This window comes from Silene latifolia, chromosome Y (assembly GCF_048544455.1).
Source record: "Silene latifolia isolate original U9 population chromosome Y, ASM4854445v1, whole genome shotgun sequence".
Lineage (NCBI taxonomy): Eukaryota > Viridiplantae > Streptophyta > Magnoliopsida > Caryophyllales > Caryophyllaceae > Silene > Silene latifolia.
The window spans coordinates 186,686,590-186,703,648 of NC_133538.1; the positions used below are offsets into that span (position 1 = coordinate 186,686,590).

Sequence of the window (17,059 nt, forward strand, 5' to 3'; positions counted from 1 at the left end):
TACCCCCTTAAAGAGGTCCATTGATTGGCTTAAAATCTGACTAGTGCTTAAAGGGATTGAAAGTAATACTCATATCAACAAAGTGCACTTTCTTTCCTGGTTATTCATTTAAAAGAACTCTATAGTTAAGTGTGCTTGGCTGGGAGTAGTCTTAGGATGGGTTACCTCCTGGGAAGGTTCCCGAGATACGCATGAGTGAGGACAAAATTTACTGGAAAGGACCCGTCTTGATCCGCGGACCATGTACACCGCCTGGCAAGCTACCGCGAGTAACCGCTCCCATCCCTAAGTTTGGGTCGGGGTGTTACAGAAGTAATTGCATCCACGTATTTTAATCTCGGGATTATAGAATTTGCAATTAAGAAACTTTCTTCCCGGATTTTGTAAAGTTCAAGAAGTCCGCAATGCTGCCGAAACTATGCAATTACATGTCCCTGTTGAATAGAGGAAGAAGAAGAGCTATCACTTGACATAATTTGAGTAATAAGAGAGAGAAAAAAAGAAAGAAAGAAAGAAGGTCATTTAAAATCTATGTTATTCAGCAATTGCATAATCTAACACGGTTTTTATAAGAACCGTTGTAATTATATTATTAATATCTTCCAATTTCCATTTATTTTTAGAGGTGTTTAATTCTAACACGGTTCTTATGAGAACCATTGTCATTATATTATAAACTCATTACTAAAGTATGAAAATGTTTATTTTGATTGTTTTATTTTTGATTGAATATTTATATGTTATTGTAATTAATGTAACCTAAATTATTATTATTATTTCATTCATGGTGTCGGTTAAAACTCGTCGTCAAAAGCTACCTAACCAAAACAATATTTATAACTTCACAAACTACTCTTAGCAAAGAGGTAAGTAAAGGTCGGATCCCAAGGGTCGGGTATTGATGTAGGATTTTCAATTGCAAATGGTTGTGTCTTAGGGTGTCACAATTTGGGTTGAGATAAGAGATCAACTAAACTAATCAACAATATAAAAGCAAGATAATAAAAACAAGCAAGGTGATTAAAATGAGATGTAAACAATTGATTAAAAGCACTAGAGTGTCATGGGTTCATAGGGGATTTATGGGAGTTGATCATACAGACATGTTCTCTACTATATACAAGCACTTATTGTTGTGACGGGATCGAGTTGGTGTCTAAGCTTACAATCCCTAAGAAGGTTTGGGCCCCGGAGACGAATCGATTAGATTGTACAACACCTACAAGTCGACTTAGTCCTTCCTATTCAACTATATGCATGGTCTAATGAGACTCGAGTTGGTGTATAAGCTTACAAGTCTCATTGAAAAGATAGGTGATGGGTAAAAAATGCAAGGATTCATAGGCTCGCATTTCATCAAACATAACATGTGCATAAGTTCAAATCACAACAAGCAAGCAAATTAATTATGAAAACATATTAGATTAAGCATGAATAAATCCCCATGTTGGTTTCCCCTAATTCCTCATTAACCCTACTTAAGGAAACTACTCACTCATTATCAAGTTTAACATGCTAACAAGGTTGTCAATCATACTAGCAAAGCAAACTATGATGAATATATGAAAATGATTAACAATAATTAAACAAGGTTAAGAGAGAATTATACCTATGAAGATGATTCCAAATAATAAAGCAAACAATAATAGAAGTACTTGATGATTGATGGAAGGTTGTCAATCCTCCAAATAAACCCAAATAATCTTCTAATTACCCAAAATAAAATGAAGAACAATAGAGAAATTAAGGAAAGATTAAGTATTGAGATTTGTATTAAGACTAGATTAAAAGTTGATTATAAGATTAAGGAATGATTAAAACTTGATTAGGAAAGTATTAAGAGAGCATGCTAATCTAAGTAGTACAATGGGGTATTTATACTAATGATTAGGTACAAGGATTAGGGTTACTAAGGGCTTAAATGACTATTAAGTCCTTAAGAAAGGTTGAGGAAATGCTCCTCTCGAAGGAAATGAGCATCTCCGTTTTGCTAGTCTTGGCACGATCCGTGCGTCTTGGAAGTGGCACGGGCTCTCTAGACTGTTATCCGAGCAGGTTTTTTGGGAGATGCTCGGATCATTTAGCTGCAAGACAAGCGTCTAGGCTGCGGGACGCTCGGATGGTGGTGAAGGAAGACGCTCGGATCGTCCGTGATCCGCTCGGATCCCACAACAAACTGCTTCTCTTCTTTTCTTCCTTCATAATCCACGAGGATCATTCTGGGGATGCAAGGATCCTTTCGTCATTGCCCATTTTACTTTATTATCTATATAGACCTTCTATTATCGTCTTCTCTTTGATGCTTGGTCATTAGATGTGATCAATTTAGCTCCATTTCACCATGTAAATGCAAGGCTAGCACTCCTTTCCTACTAAAGAGACAAAACATCAAATAATATGCAAAATGGGAAACTAAAGATAGTAAATGACCCAATTATGCACTATAAAGCATAGGAACGAGGTTAATTCGGGGACTAAATGTGCTCAAATATGAGTCACATCAAACATCCCCAAACCGAACCTTTGCTCGTCCCGAGTAAAGAGGTGACAAAAACTAGGACCTTTATTTAAACTAACCTACTAATATAGCCGATGTGAGATAATTAGCGGGTCTCACTCCGCCCCTTCAACTCACAACAAGACAACCATGAGGTAGGATGCCTTCTTGCAAGGCAAGGTGGGGCTTGCCAAAATGGCGACACATCCAAGCATTAAGCACACAAAACCAAGTACTGGATGCATCTACAAAAATGAATAGCCACTTTCCTTATCTAAGTTGCGGAAATTATCTACAAGGGAAGCAATCTAAGGGTGCACACTCCTTCATAGATATGGTTTCTTCAAACTACTAAGCCTAGAAGGATACCAATAAATCACCTCCAAGTTGTGTCAAGCTAGGGTACCTTTGCCCTCAATCGTTAAATGCTTTCGTCAAGTGGAGATTCCCTATGGTGTTAGAAACACTGGAGGATCGCGAAATTCCCCTTTTTGCCTAGACAAGAAGAAGGGTCGTCCCCTCTCTACCATGCACAAAAGTGGATTCGATGGATAAAGGGATCATTTGTATTTGACTTTCATGTGGGAGTTTGCTTTTGTTGTTGTTTCCCCCCCTTCCCCCCCCCCCCCCCCCAATTTCTTGTGGCATTTGACATTTGAGAACATTTTCTTTTTGCCATTTCTTTTGATGTTTGGCATTTCAATACTTGATAACTTTTAACTTTTTCTTGCATTTTCTTTTGAACATTTTCAAAGCTACCCCATTTGTAGTGAGGGTGCTTATGTTTGAAGCATAGGAGTTTTTATTTTTGTTACTCCTCTTTTCTTTTGATGCAATTTGCAAACTTTTTGACTTTCATTTCAATTCTTAAACTCAATTTTTGAACAATTTTTGTGCCCATTCCCTTTTGATGACAAAATGTGGTAGAACATGGAAGATGGTTGCATGGTTTCAAGGGTCACCTTGGAATAAACGGTAGCCAAGGAGTTATCACACCACAAGGTACTCTTGACTAGGCCTTAATCCATGGGTCAAAAGATACTAGCATGACACATCCTAGGGTGTTTTACAAGTATTCCAACAAGCAAAGTCTTAAGAAGAAAAAGTATCTACAAGGGCCTTATATACACTTGTCAAGCTTCCCAAATAGATGTTTTCACAAAATTTTTCCTAAATGCAACTATATGCCATGATGCAACTATCATATATACAACCTAATGCATATGCTTCTACCAACTAGTATGCCAAATAATCTAAATGCAATCCTATAATCACATTGTTTATACCGCATCAATCAAAATAAAGCCACATAGTCATCAACATAAAGAGGAAAAAGGAGATTGGAAAGATCATACCATGCGGTCTTCAATATCCTCATGTCTCGGATGTGGCGTAGTCGATCAATGTGACAAAAGATAGACAAACACAATATATACAAACACAATATATATACAAGACTACACTAAAAAGGAAATGAACATGTTTTTGGGTTTTTCAATTTTTCAAGTTTTTATGGTTTATGGAATAAAAAGACATGTTTTTGTATTTTTCAAAAATTTTCAATTTTTATCATTCTTGTTTTAAAAGTCATGTTAGAATTTCCCATCCCCACACTAGTATGGACATTGTCCTCAATGGCCAATACGATAGGAAATTATGCAAGCTATATGAGAATGCATGATTTCTACACTAAATGCAAACTATATGACATATAAACAAGTGATGCAAACTACACTACACTATATGATGCATGAATTTTTGTTTGGTTGGAGAGCATAATTTGAATTAACTCCCAATGCTTATGCTTGAACTTCCCCAAACCAAATGAGACACTATTGCTAATGTCAAAAATGGGAAAGTTCATGCACAAGAATGCTATGCATGAAACTAAATTTGCCATTTTGGATTTTACATGGTGGGAACAATAAAAGACACCTCAAGGGGACCGAGGTGAGAGTCCTTTGAGTGTTGTTAGGACTCAAACAAATGATCAAGATAAAAAATTAAAAACAAGAGAAATGAATAGCTAAAGGAGATGTAGGAAACTCACAATGGATTGTGGCATCCTCCAAAAAGCTTGCTAATCCTCAATTGTCGCCCATGGCGACATCACTATCATCATCATCGTCATCCTCATTATCCTCATTAGTATCATCATCATCTACCTCCATAGACCTGGAGGCTTCACCATCATCACTTGAACTTTGATCCTCTTCTTCCTCATTTTCCTCTTCTTCTTTAACATCTTCAACTTCTTCACTCTCAACAACGATATCCTCACCACCCATGCTAGCATCCATAGGAGCATTCGGAAAGAATACTTCCCTATCCGCCCAACTAGGCAAAGGACATGATGAGTCAAGAAGTCCTTGCCTAGCTAGGTGTAAGAGGGGCGGATATTGAGCTCTATAGGCATTGACTCGGTCTTCATAAGCTTGTTTATTCATGTGTTGCATAAATTAAGTCAAGTAATCATTACCTACCGCAACACCTTTGGGTCAGAATTCTTGGTAGGTGAACGGTTAGGGTGTGGGAAATATCGGTATACTTCCTCTATAAATTTTCGGATTATAACGAAATTATAATAATGAAATTTCTAGTCATAAATGAAATTGCATAAACAAAAGAATAGAGATTTAGAATTAACCTTTAGTCCTAGCAAATTCGGTCTAAGAACAATATCGAAATCGATATTCTCCTAATCGTTGCACCCAAAATGTGATGAGAAATGCCTCTCTTCTTTGCTAGAATAGATCCCTAATTTTCTTATGAATTTTTAGGGTTTTAGTTTTTTGTGTGATGAGTGAATTAGGTCAAGAATAATTAGAGAAAATGATCTCCCTATTTCTCTCTTTAAAACCGTGTAAAGGAAAAGAATAAGGGAAGATTTTTCTTCCTTTTATTCGGTTTTGACCGAGTGACCCAAACAACCAAAACAAATAAGGATATAATCTTCTTATTTTTGGTTGTTGTCTAATTGTATATTATGTGTATTATTTATCAATTGTCATATATATCGACATGTATTAATAAGTCCACTTATAACAGATTTTATAATCGATTTATCAATACCAGTCTGTCAACATTTATTATGACAATATTGTATAATATATACATTAACTATAAATATCGCGTATTTATAATTTGCTTATTAAATATAACCGTTTATGTTTAATTACGAATTAACATTTTAATTCGTTTAAGCTAACATTATATACAATAATTAAATATAACAGTTTATATTCAATTTACGAATTAACAGTTAATTCGTCTCAGCTAATATTATTTAATTGTATTAAATAATCGTCTCATCATCACATTGACTAACTGTTTAGTCAAATACAAGAACTAACCTTTTAGTCATATTAGGCATCAATGTGATTATATCTTCATACAATCACATCTCTCATACACATCCTTTAGGTGTGACTTTTAGGGACCAGTTGATCACGACCATCAGTATGATAATAACGTCAAACTTCTAGCAAGCCAACCGTCATTAAGTAAACGTTAATCAACTGATAAAATACAAAGTATACCCTTGTGAACCTATAAGAGATTTATATACGTTATCACACTAGCTGTGGATGACACAAGCTCCAACAAACTCCAACTTGTCCTCACAAGTGTATGTGCGATAACCGATTCTCATATCCTAAAATTTCTCCCACTCAATGTAAAACAATTTGCAAAACCCGTATTCACAAAGGTCGTATTTTACAAGTGATCAATATCAAGAGTGGTTTTCCCGACTAGAGAGTAACTTAACTGATAAACGAATCATCATTCGGGCATGGCCATGCATTTCAGTTACAACTCCTCGATTGGCCCTGAGAAATAACTAAACCTGATAAAGGTTGGATATTTTCTTCAACTCGAATCCTGCAGATATAAGCACAGTATGAAATGATCCAGAAAAAATCTGCTTAGCCTCCGATTCTGATCGACCATGAGAAAGAAACCAAAGTCACCCAAAAACTGCCTTAATCTCAAGAGACAGTCGATAGTCAAAAGAATCAACTCTAGGAACACAATGGATGTCCAATCCACGACCTGGCACCGAATTTTTGTAAACATTTAGGACTCCATTACGTTGTCATAAATTGTCTTACGAGGTATCGTCATAACTCGCATCTGTGATCGATCAGCCAACTGTTTGACTTATGGCTCGTTGAACCCACCATCAATCAACTTCACAAAATAATAGCTAGAGTTATCAGCTCATGTATGTGATTACGGACCAAAACAAATATAATGTAATTCAGTTCACTTTGTGGCGTTCAATGTTGTCGTACAATCCACATGAAAAACAAAATATTATAATAAAACGATGAAGTTATAAATAGCATATGGAAAGGAAAATGTATTGAATTCATAATCAACTACTACAACTCAGGAACACGTTTAATTCCCATGGAAATAACGTGCCCTTCATGCTTATCATATGACAATGGTTTAGTGAGAGGATCCGTGATATTGTCATCCGAAGCTATCTTGTCAATCACTATCTCTTCTTGCTCCACGTAATCACGGATCAGGTGAGCCTTCCGATGTACATGTCTAGACTTGTTGCTAGACTTAGGCTCCTTAGCCTGGAAGATGGCACCTCTATTGTCACAATAGATAGTGATTGGGTCATTCGAACTAGGAACTATGGTTAGTCCTTGTAAGAATTGACGCATCCATATAGCTTCCTTTGCTGCTTCCGAAGCGGCATAGTACTCGGATTCAGTAGTAGAATATGCTACAACATCATGTTTGGAACTCTTCCAGCAGACTGCAACACCATTAAGAGTAAAGACGAATCCAGACTGAGATTTTGAATCATCTAGGTCTGTTTGGAAGCTAGCATCTGCGTAACTGATTGCACATAGCTTAGTATCTCCTCCATAAGTCAATACCCAATCCTTAGTCCTCCGTAGGTACTTAAGGATGTTTTTAATAGCTATCCAGTGTGTTTCACCTGGATTCTTTTGGTACCGACTCGTCATACTCAATGCATATGCCACTTCTGGACGTGTGCATATCATGGCATACATGATTGATCCTATTGCAGATGCATAAGGAACACGACTCATGCGTTCAACCCCTTCAGGTGTCGTGGGTGACTGAGACTTGCTCAAATGCATCCCATACGTCATTGGAAGGTTCCCCTTCTTGGAGTTGGTCATGCTGAACCTCTCAAGAATCTTATCCAAATAAGACTCCTGACTTAGTGATAACATCCGTCGTGATCTATCTCGATAGATACGGATTCCCAATATGCGTTGTGCCTCACCCAGATCTTTCATCTGGAAATGGTTCTTCAACCATCCTTTTACCAAAGATAAGAGAGGAATGTCATTCCCAATGAAGAGTATGTCATCGACATACAATATCAAGAAAACAATCTTGCTCCCACTCGACTTGATACATAAGCATGGTTCCTCGACCAATCGAGTGAAACCATACTCTTTTATCACCTAGTCGAAACGATGATTCCAACTCCGAGAAGCTTGCTTAAGTCCATAAATGGAACGCTTAAGTTTGCACACTTTCTTAGGATTTTCAGGATCTATGAAACCTTCGGGTTGTACCATGTACAACTCCTCCTCTAAATAACCGTTTAAGAAGGCGGTTTTCACATCCATCTGCCAAATTTCATACTCATGAAAAGCGGCAATCGCTAAGATTATCCGAATGGAACACAACATAACTACGGGTGCAAAAATTTTATCATAATACAATCCGTGCACTTGAGTTAAACCTTTTACCACTAGTCGTGCTTTATAGGTATCTGGTTGCCCGTCTACAGAATGCTTTCTTTTGTAAAGCCATTTGCACTGAAGAGGTTTTACCTTGTTTGGTAAATCAACAAGATCCCATACGTCATTCTCATACATGAAGTCCATCTCGGATTGCATGGCTTCAAGCCATAGCTTTGAGTCGGAACAGGCCATGGCACCTTTATAGGTAGCGGGTTCATTACTCTCTAGGAGCAAAATGTCATTTTCCTCGACCATACCAATGTATCTGTCTGGAGGATTAGAGACTCTACCCGACCTCCTAGGTTCCTGAGGAATATTAACCATATCATCAGTTGAAGGAACAACTTCCTCCATTTGTTCCTCGATTGTTGGTTCTTGAATCTCCGACAGCTCGAAGGTTCTATTACTTGACTTGTTCTCGAGAAATTCTTTCTCTAAGAACTTCGCACTAGCCGCAACAAAAACTCGATGTTCGATAGGCGAATAGAAGTAATGACCAAACATTCCTTTTGGATAACCAATAAAGTATGTCTTGACCGATCGCGGGCCGAGCTTATCCTCGTGTCTCCACTTGACATAAGCCTCGCAGCCCCAAACCCGAAGAAAGGACAAGTTGGGGACCGTTCCCTTCCACATATCATATAGAGTCTTGTCGACAGCTTTAGACGGACTTCGGTTAAGTATAAGAGCAGCTGACAAAAGTGCAAAACCCCATAATGAATCAGGTACTACCGTGTGACTCATCATGGATCGAACCATATCAAGTAGTGTTCCATTTCTCCGTTCAGACACACCATTTAATTGAGGTGTTCCAGGTGTAGTTAACTGTAAAACTATTCCACAGTCTTTAAGGTGTTGATCAAACTCATTTGAAAGTTATTCGCCACCCTGATCTGTACGGAGTGCTTTAACCTTTCTACCCAGTTGGTTCTCAACCTTATTCTGGTATTCCTTGAATTTTTCAAAGGACTCACTTTTATGCTTCATTAAGTAGACATATCCGTATATACTCAAATCGTCCGTGAAAGTGATAAAATATCTATAGCCATCTCTTGCGGTGATTGACATAGGTCCACATACATCAGTATGTATGAGTCCCAATAGGTCACTAGCGCGCATTCCAACACATTTGAAGGAAATTCGAGTCATTTTGCCAATAAGACATGATTCACACGTGCCAAATAAAGAAAAATCGAATGTGGGAATTGTCCCATTCTCGACGAGTTTCTTTACACGTTTTTCATTTATGTGTCCCATTCGACAATGCCATAGATAAGTTTGATCTTTGTCACCAACCTTTAATTTTTTATTATTCACGTGTAATATATCTGTGGTTTGATCTAAGATATAAATTCCATTCATGGAAACTGCTTTGCCATAAACCATTTCATTGAAAGAGAAAATACAGCTATTATCCTTTATTGAAAATGAAAAACCGTCTTTATCAAGTACGGAAACAGAAATATTGTTCTTAGATAAACTGGGTACATAGTAACAGTTATATAAATATAACTCAAAACCACCAGGGAGCTGGATTACATATGTTCCCATTGAGACTGCAACAACTCGTGCTCCATTCCCGACTCGCAGGTCCACATCACCCTTTGTGAGAGGTGTGATGTTGTTTAGGCCCTACAAATGATTACACAGATGAGAACCACAACCAGTATCAAGTACCCAAGTTCCGAAACTTGCATGGTTAATCTCAATCATATGAATATAAGATGACATACCAACAGAAGTGACGCAACCTACTTTTATGTCCTCACGGTACACGGGATAGTTGATGTGACCATAATTGGCGCATATTTAGCCCCCGAATTACCATTGTTTCCATGCTTTTTAGTGCCTATTTGGGTCATTTCTTATCTTTAGTTCTTTGTTTTGCATATTCTTTGAGATTTTGATCCCTTGGTAGGAAAGGAGTAAGAATCTTGCATTTTCATGGCAAAACGAGGCTAAATTGATTGTATTCAATGACCAAGCATCAAGAAGAGACAAGACTAGAAGGCCTTTGTACATATTATAGTAGAAGAGCAATGTTGAGAAAGGATCCTTGCGTCCCCAAGGAAATCCCCAAGGAATTTATGAAGAAAAGGGAAGAAAAGAAGAAGAATTGACGCCGACCAACAATCCGAACGAATTACTGGACAATCCGTCCGTCAGCCTCAACAATCCGAAGCGTCCCTCCTTGGAATCCGCTCGGATTCCCCTCAACAATCCGAGCGTTCCTCTCCTGAATCCGCTCGGATTGCCCAGCCCAATTCCGGCCGTCCCGACTCTAATCCGCACGGATTTCAAAGACAAGACGGATTTCATTCTTCAAGCTACGAAAAGAGAAGCCCTTCTCTCAGAAAATACCGGGTCCTCCTTGCTCAACTTAAAAAGTGTAATTACTAGTTTAGCCCTTAGTTAACCCTAATGCATCCTCCCTAATTTTCACTATAAATACCCCATTAAGCTAATTAGAGGAGCATGTTCTTCTTATCAATAATTAGTGTAGTTAATATCAATCAAATCTCTCTTCAATATTGTAATCAAGTATTAATCAAGTTTTAATCCAAGTTTTAGTTCTTTAATCTCTCTCTTATTCTTCCTTTATTTTGGGTAATTGAAGATTATTTGGGTTATTATTGGGAGATTGACAACCTCTCAATCTAGGATTCAAGTACTTCTATTATTCTTGCTTTATTATTGGAATCATTAGTAGGTATAATCTCTTAATCCCTTTTTAATTATTGTTAATTACTTTCATTTATTCATCATGTTTCATTATGTTAGTATGATTGACAACCTTTCTAGCATGATCAACATGATAATGAGTGAGTAGTCTCTTAGCTAGGGTTTAATGGGTGATTAGGGGAAACCAACATGGGGAATGATTCATGCTTAAATCAATATGCTTTCATATCTTATTTGCTTGCTTGTTTTAATCTTAATACATGCACATGTTATATATGATGAAATGCTAAGCCTATGAATCCTTGCATTTACTATCATCTTCTATCTTTTCAACTTGACTTGTAAGACATAACCCAACTCGAGTCTTGTTAGACCATGCATGTGTTGAGTAGGAAAGATTAAGTCGACTTGTAGGTGTTGTACAATCTAATCGATTCGGCTTCGGGACCCAAACTTTCCTAGGATTGTAAGATATAACCCAACTCAATCCATCACAACAATAATTGCTTGCTTATAATTTGAGAACATGTTTGTATGATCATATCCCATGATTTCCCTATGAACCCATAACACCCTAGTGCCTTTAATCAATTGTTTACACCCCTTATTCTATTCATCTTGCTAGTTTATTTTCATTGCTATTTTAGTTTAGTGACCTTCTACACCAACTCAATTTGTGACACCCCTAGACACTACTAGTTACAATAGAATTCTCATTTCAATACCCGTCCCTTGGGATCCGACCTTTACTTGCCTCTTTACTAATTGTAGAGTTGTTTGTGGAGTATAAATTGTGTTTTGTATCGACCATTGACCAACGACCACATATGCTTAATTGTGAACACGAAATGGCCTCGATCAAAAATGGCGCGTCCATTCGGGGACGGTGTTTAATTGATTCAAGATTTCTTTTATTGTTATTAGTTGTGTCTTTTTCACCTTGGGGAAGTAAAACTCCTCAAGGCTTGTTCTAATTGTTTTCGAGTTGTTTGATATTTTGCATGTCTAGAAGGTCACAAGGTGATTTGTTACCTTTTGACCGTGAAATCGAAAGAACCTTGACGAATAATAGGAGACTTGTTAGGAGGAATTTGAGAGGTGTTGGTGAAGTTGTTCAACCCACTAGTGAGTTTGTCAATCCTTTCGCAATAGAAGGAGAAGAAAACCCATTACACAATATCCCACAAAATCCACCTACAATGCCTAAATTCTCGTCACACTCTATACCCACCGAGGAGAATCTACCAAATGGTACTCCTACACCGCAACATCTCACCGGTAATTTTATTGCCAAGTCCGCCTTCATCCAACTAGTTGAGAGGAGCCAATTCGGGGGATTGCCTAGTGAGGACCCTCATTCTCATATGGAAACGCGATTATTGTGATGCTATCTCTCAAACGGGCGTGACTCAAGACCAAATAAGATGGGTCTTATTTCCTTTTTCGTTAATCGGCACCGCAAAGCAATGGTTGAAGGGCCTTGATAAGGCCACCCTTGGAATAGATTCTTGGAAGAAGTTAGCTCTAGCTTTCTACAAAAAATTCTACCCACCGGAAAAGACTAACATGCTAAGAGCTCAAATTACGGGTTTTAAGCAAAGGGATGAAGAATCTTTGTATGAAGCTTGGGAGCGGTTCAAAGGTATTTGTCGCTCATGTCCTCACCATGGACTTAGCGAATGGTTTTTAGTGCAACAATTTTGGAATGGTTTATATGAAGATTCTAGGAACATTCTCAATATGGGATCAAATGGAATGTTCACCGAAGTTGATGACAATCAAACATGGAACAAGATTGAGGAAATGGCGGTCCATAATTCACAATATAGTAGACCTCGCAAGGCTACTAGAGGAGGAAAGCACGAAGTGGACTCCGTTACTCAATTGGGTGCTCAACTTAGTGCTCACATTGACACAATCAACTTGAAGTTTGAACAAGCTATGGCTAGACTTGAGGAAAACTCAAAAACATCAAAGCATCATGTCAATGCCATGACGGCATCCTCATCAATCCCAAGTGGGATATGGGAGAATTGTGGAACTTTGGGACATGACCCAAGTGAGTGTAGGGGAACAACCGAACAAGTTAATGCTTTCCAAGCTTACAAAAGTGGTACCCCTTATTCAAATTTTTACAAAGAAAACACCAAGTTCCATCCAAATCTCTCATACAAAAGCCAAAATGTTCAAAACCCTCAAACAACATACACTCCACCACCCATGAGGAACCAAAATCAAAGACCCTTTTACAATCAAAACCAAGGTTACCAAAATCAAAATCCATACAATCACCAAAATGACCAAGGTTTTGATGTCCAAAAAGCGGTCCTCCAAATGCAAAAGAATCAACAAGAATTTTTCACTCAAATGCAAAAACATAGCCAAGCAAAAGACACCACCATCAACAACATTCTAGCTCATACCAAGATGTTGGAAACACAATTGACTCAACTAGCATCTTCAAGCTCACAAAGACAAAAGGGGCAATTACCACCTCAAAGTAATCCCCCTAGACATGAAACGGTTAGTGCCATTCACTTGAGAAGTGGTACAAGATATGAGGCACCGAAGGAGCAAGTTGAGGATGAAGTTGTGAAAGCTAGTGAAAAGGAAGAAATTGTGCAAAGCCCCAAAGAAGGGGAATCATCAAAAGAAGAAAGTTCAAAGAAAAATGAAGACAAAGCCAAAGAAAAGGAGCCCATTGTGATTAGACTTCCTTTTCCAAGTCGTCAAGCCAAGCCCAAATTTGATGATCAACTTGGAAAGTTCATGGAGATTGTGAAGAACTTAAAAGTCTCAATTCCTTTCACGGAATTAATCAATCACGCATCGCCTATGCAAAGTACATGAAAGATATCCTCACAAAGAAGAAGTCGATCCGGAAACTTGAGACTATCGCCTTCACTAAGGTGAGTAGTGCAATACTTCAAGGGAGTTCACCTCCAAAGTTAAAGGATCCGGGAAGCTTCTCAATACCGTGTACCATTGGCGACACGACGATCAACAAAGCCTTATGTGATCTAGGGGCTAGTGTGAGTGTCATGCCGTACTCGGTGAGTAAAAGGTTGGGAATGGGAGAGCTTAAATGCACCAATATCACACTTCAAATGGCCGATAGATCGACGAAGACACCATTAGGGATATGGGAAGATGTCCCCGTGCGAATTGGGAAGTTTTTCATCCCGGTGGACTTTGTCATTGTTGATATGGAGGAAGATTCCAACATTCCAATCATCTTAGGAAGACCTTTCCTACACACCGCGGGTGCGGTGATTGATGTGAAACATGGAGAGCTCACTCTAGAAGTGGGAGATGAAAGCATAACTTTTAATCTTGACAAGACCATGAGAGCTCCTCGTTTGCATGAGCCATGTTTCATGATTGATCATTATAGCCGAAAAGATGAAAGGAAGAAATCGGAACTCCAATGGAGGAAGAAAATTGAAGATGCTCCATTCAAAGAGCAAGTGAATTGTAACAAAGAGAGCTTGTAAAGCTCATCAAAATCAACCAAGGAAGAAGAAGATGGCCTCATTGGCCAAGAAAAGAAATTGGGAGAGTTGTCTCCATCTAAGCAAGAGATTTTCAATGATCAACTCAATGAAGTTTGTGGTCTTTGGGACGACGAATTTGAAGGGATCTTTAATCCCTACATTGGGCATGCCATTGATCATGATCAACAACAAGGGCCACGGTCTATTGAGGACCTCTACCATAACAATGAACAAGCTTTTGATTACTTCTTCAAGGTGTTGAGCAACATCAACAACACCTTGAACATGCCCCCTTGACATCTCATCAAGAATGAGAGTTTGGTGGAGTCCTCCCTAAACCACCACTTGTAAATATTTCTAACTCCCTAACTTACATTTCAATTCTTGTATTGCATTTTTTTTGTCATTTTTGGATTTTTATTTACTTTGATCAAAATAATTGTCATGTAAGAGAGAAGTGAGGGAGGGACTAACGATTTCAATTGATGTGTAGTGCTTTACCTTAGTGTAGGGATGGGAATTGCCTAGGCTATTCATGCCTTAGTAGTGCTCCCACAATGAAGAACACAAGAAATGAAGAAGAATGGAAGAATGGTAAAGGGAAATGCATTGTGCACGAATGAAGTGAATCCGGTACAAAGGGAGAATCCGAGCGGATTCCCGAAAATCCGCCCGTCTTCAACAATCCGAGCGCCCCGACCAAAAGACGCCCGTCTGAGCCTGAGCTGAAATTGAAAATTTCTTGATTGTTAAAGAATCCGAGCGGATTTCGGGAAGACGCCGTCTCACGTAGAATCCGTCCGTCTTGTGAACAAGACGCCGTCTTGCGGTGAAGAAAACAAAGAAATTTTCTCGGATCAAATCCGTCCGTCCCGCAAAGCAAATCCGCCCGTCCTTACACAGAAGAATCCGAGCGGATTCCCAGAATCCGCCGTCTTTAGGCGAGCTTCGAAAATTTTGAAGTGCGAGAATCCGCACGGATTGTGCCTAATCCGCACGGATTGCCCCTGCGTTTTCGAAAATTTCGACTCTTTTAAATACCCTCCCACCTTCATTCCTTCAATCATTCATTCATAAACACTACCCTAAACATCAAAACCCTCATCCTCTCCATCACAAAAACAAAAACCCTCAACAAAATCCACCAAAATCAAATCAAACCATCCTTCAAACAACAAATCAATCACTCCATCTTCAATAACAATCAAAACCAAGAACAAAATCTTCAACTTTTGAGTCGATTTTTGATTTCATAAAGGCAAGGCCTTTCACCTTCAAATCGATTTGGGCATTCTACAAATTGAAGATTTTTGATTCTTTTCTTGGTTAGTTCATCAAATGGCAAGGACAAAGGGTGCAACAAAGGCACCAAAGGCAAAGGCTCTCTCTCAAAGGCAAAAAGCTCTCCAAACAAAGAAAGCTTTGGCAATGGTGGTATCAACACCAAATTTGGAAGTGCAACAACAACAACAACAAACTTCTATGGGAGCATCACCTTCTACTCCGGTAATCGATCAACTCTTGCATTATCCGGAGGTAAATTTTATTTCCGATACCCATAGAAAGACATTTGCCAAGTTTGCTATGAAATCAATTCAATCCACCAAATTCATATGTAAAGATGCTTTGGAGAAATTGGGTGTTCTTGAACAAACAAAAGCCTTTTTCAATGCCATGGGTTTGAAGAAATTGTTTGAAACAAAGGAATTGACATACCCTTCCCTTGTCTTGGAATTCTTAAGTTCTTTAAAAGTCACCAAAGTTGAGAATAGGGAAAATCTTGAGTTTCGTCTAGCTAACATTAGTAGACGCATTACCTTTAAGGAATTGGGTGAAATTTTGGGTCTTAGCGATGAATCGAGATATTTTAAGCATTATGGAAAGTATGACCCCGAGCCTCTTTGGGAGGCAATCTCCGGGAAGAAATTTGATGATTTTCATGCTTGTCGTGCTCTTTTGGTCCATCATCCGGGCATAAGAGTATGGCACAAAGTTGTGGGAAATACCATAATTGCTAGGAAAGACACCAATCATTTCACAAGACTTGATTTTATTCTCCTTGAATCGGCTTTGAATATCGGAAGAATCCATACCAAGCCTTTCAATTCTTTGAGGCTATTGGTTGATAGATGGCTCCATGTTGATAGTGGGAAGAAGGGTACAACCGTTATTGTTAATGGCGGCCTAGTCACGGTCCTAGCCAAGCACTTTGATCCTAATTTCAATAAGGATAGCAAGTACAAGGCAAAGGAAGGTGGCCATCTTATTGATATGCCTATCATGATTAACAAGTTCAAGTGGGTTGCTCAAAACCCCCTTGACACCAAGTGTGGATGGCTTACTAGTGAGGCTCGATCATTCACTTTACCCGCAAAGATTTGTCGTCTAAGTGTCCACCGGACCAACTATCTACTTCCCCTATCCGAAGAAGCCGAGTACATCATTCAACAACAAAAGGGTGATCATGAAACTCCCTCCTCTTCCATTGTTATACCGCCTTACCCCTTTGTGTATGAAGAGTTCAAACCGCAAGGAGTTGAAATTGGGAAAGACTATGTCACTCTTCTTATGCAAGCCATGCACAAGCAAGCTTATGAAGAACGGAAGAATGCTTATTTGGCTCAATATCCTCCCCTCTT

The 17,059-nt window shown here is 38.6% G+C and overlaps 1 non-coding gene across 1 annotated transcript; it reads right to left on the reverse strand.

Annotated features, from left to right (window-relative positions):
• Positions 1-12,492: 12,492 nt before the first annotated feature.
• Positions 12,493-12,599, reverse strand: LOC141636976 (small nucleolar RNA R71). Its single transcript, XR_012541541.1, has one exon. It is a non-coding gene; the product is annotated as a small nucleolar RNA R71 (small nucleolar RNA).
• Positions 12,600-17,059: the final 4,460 nt, after the last annotated feature.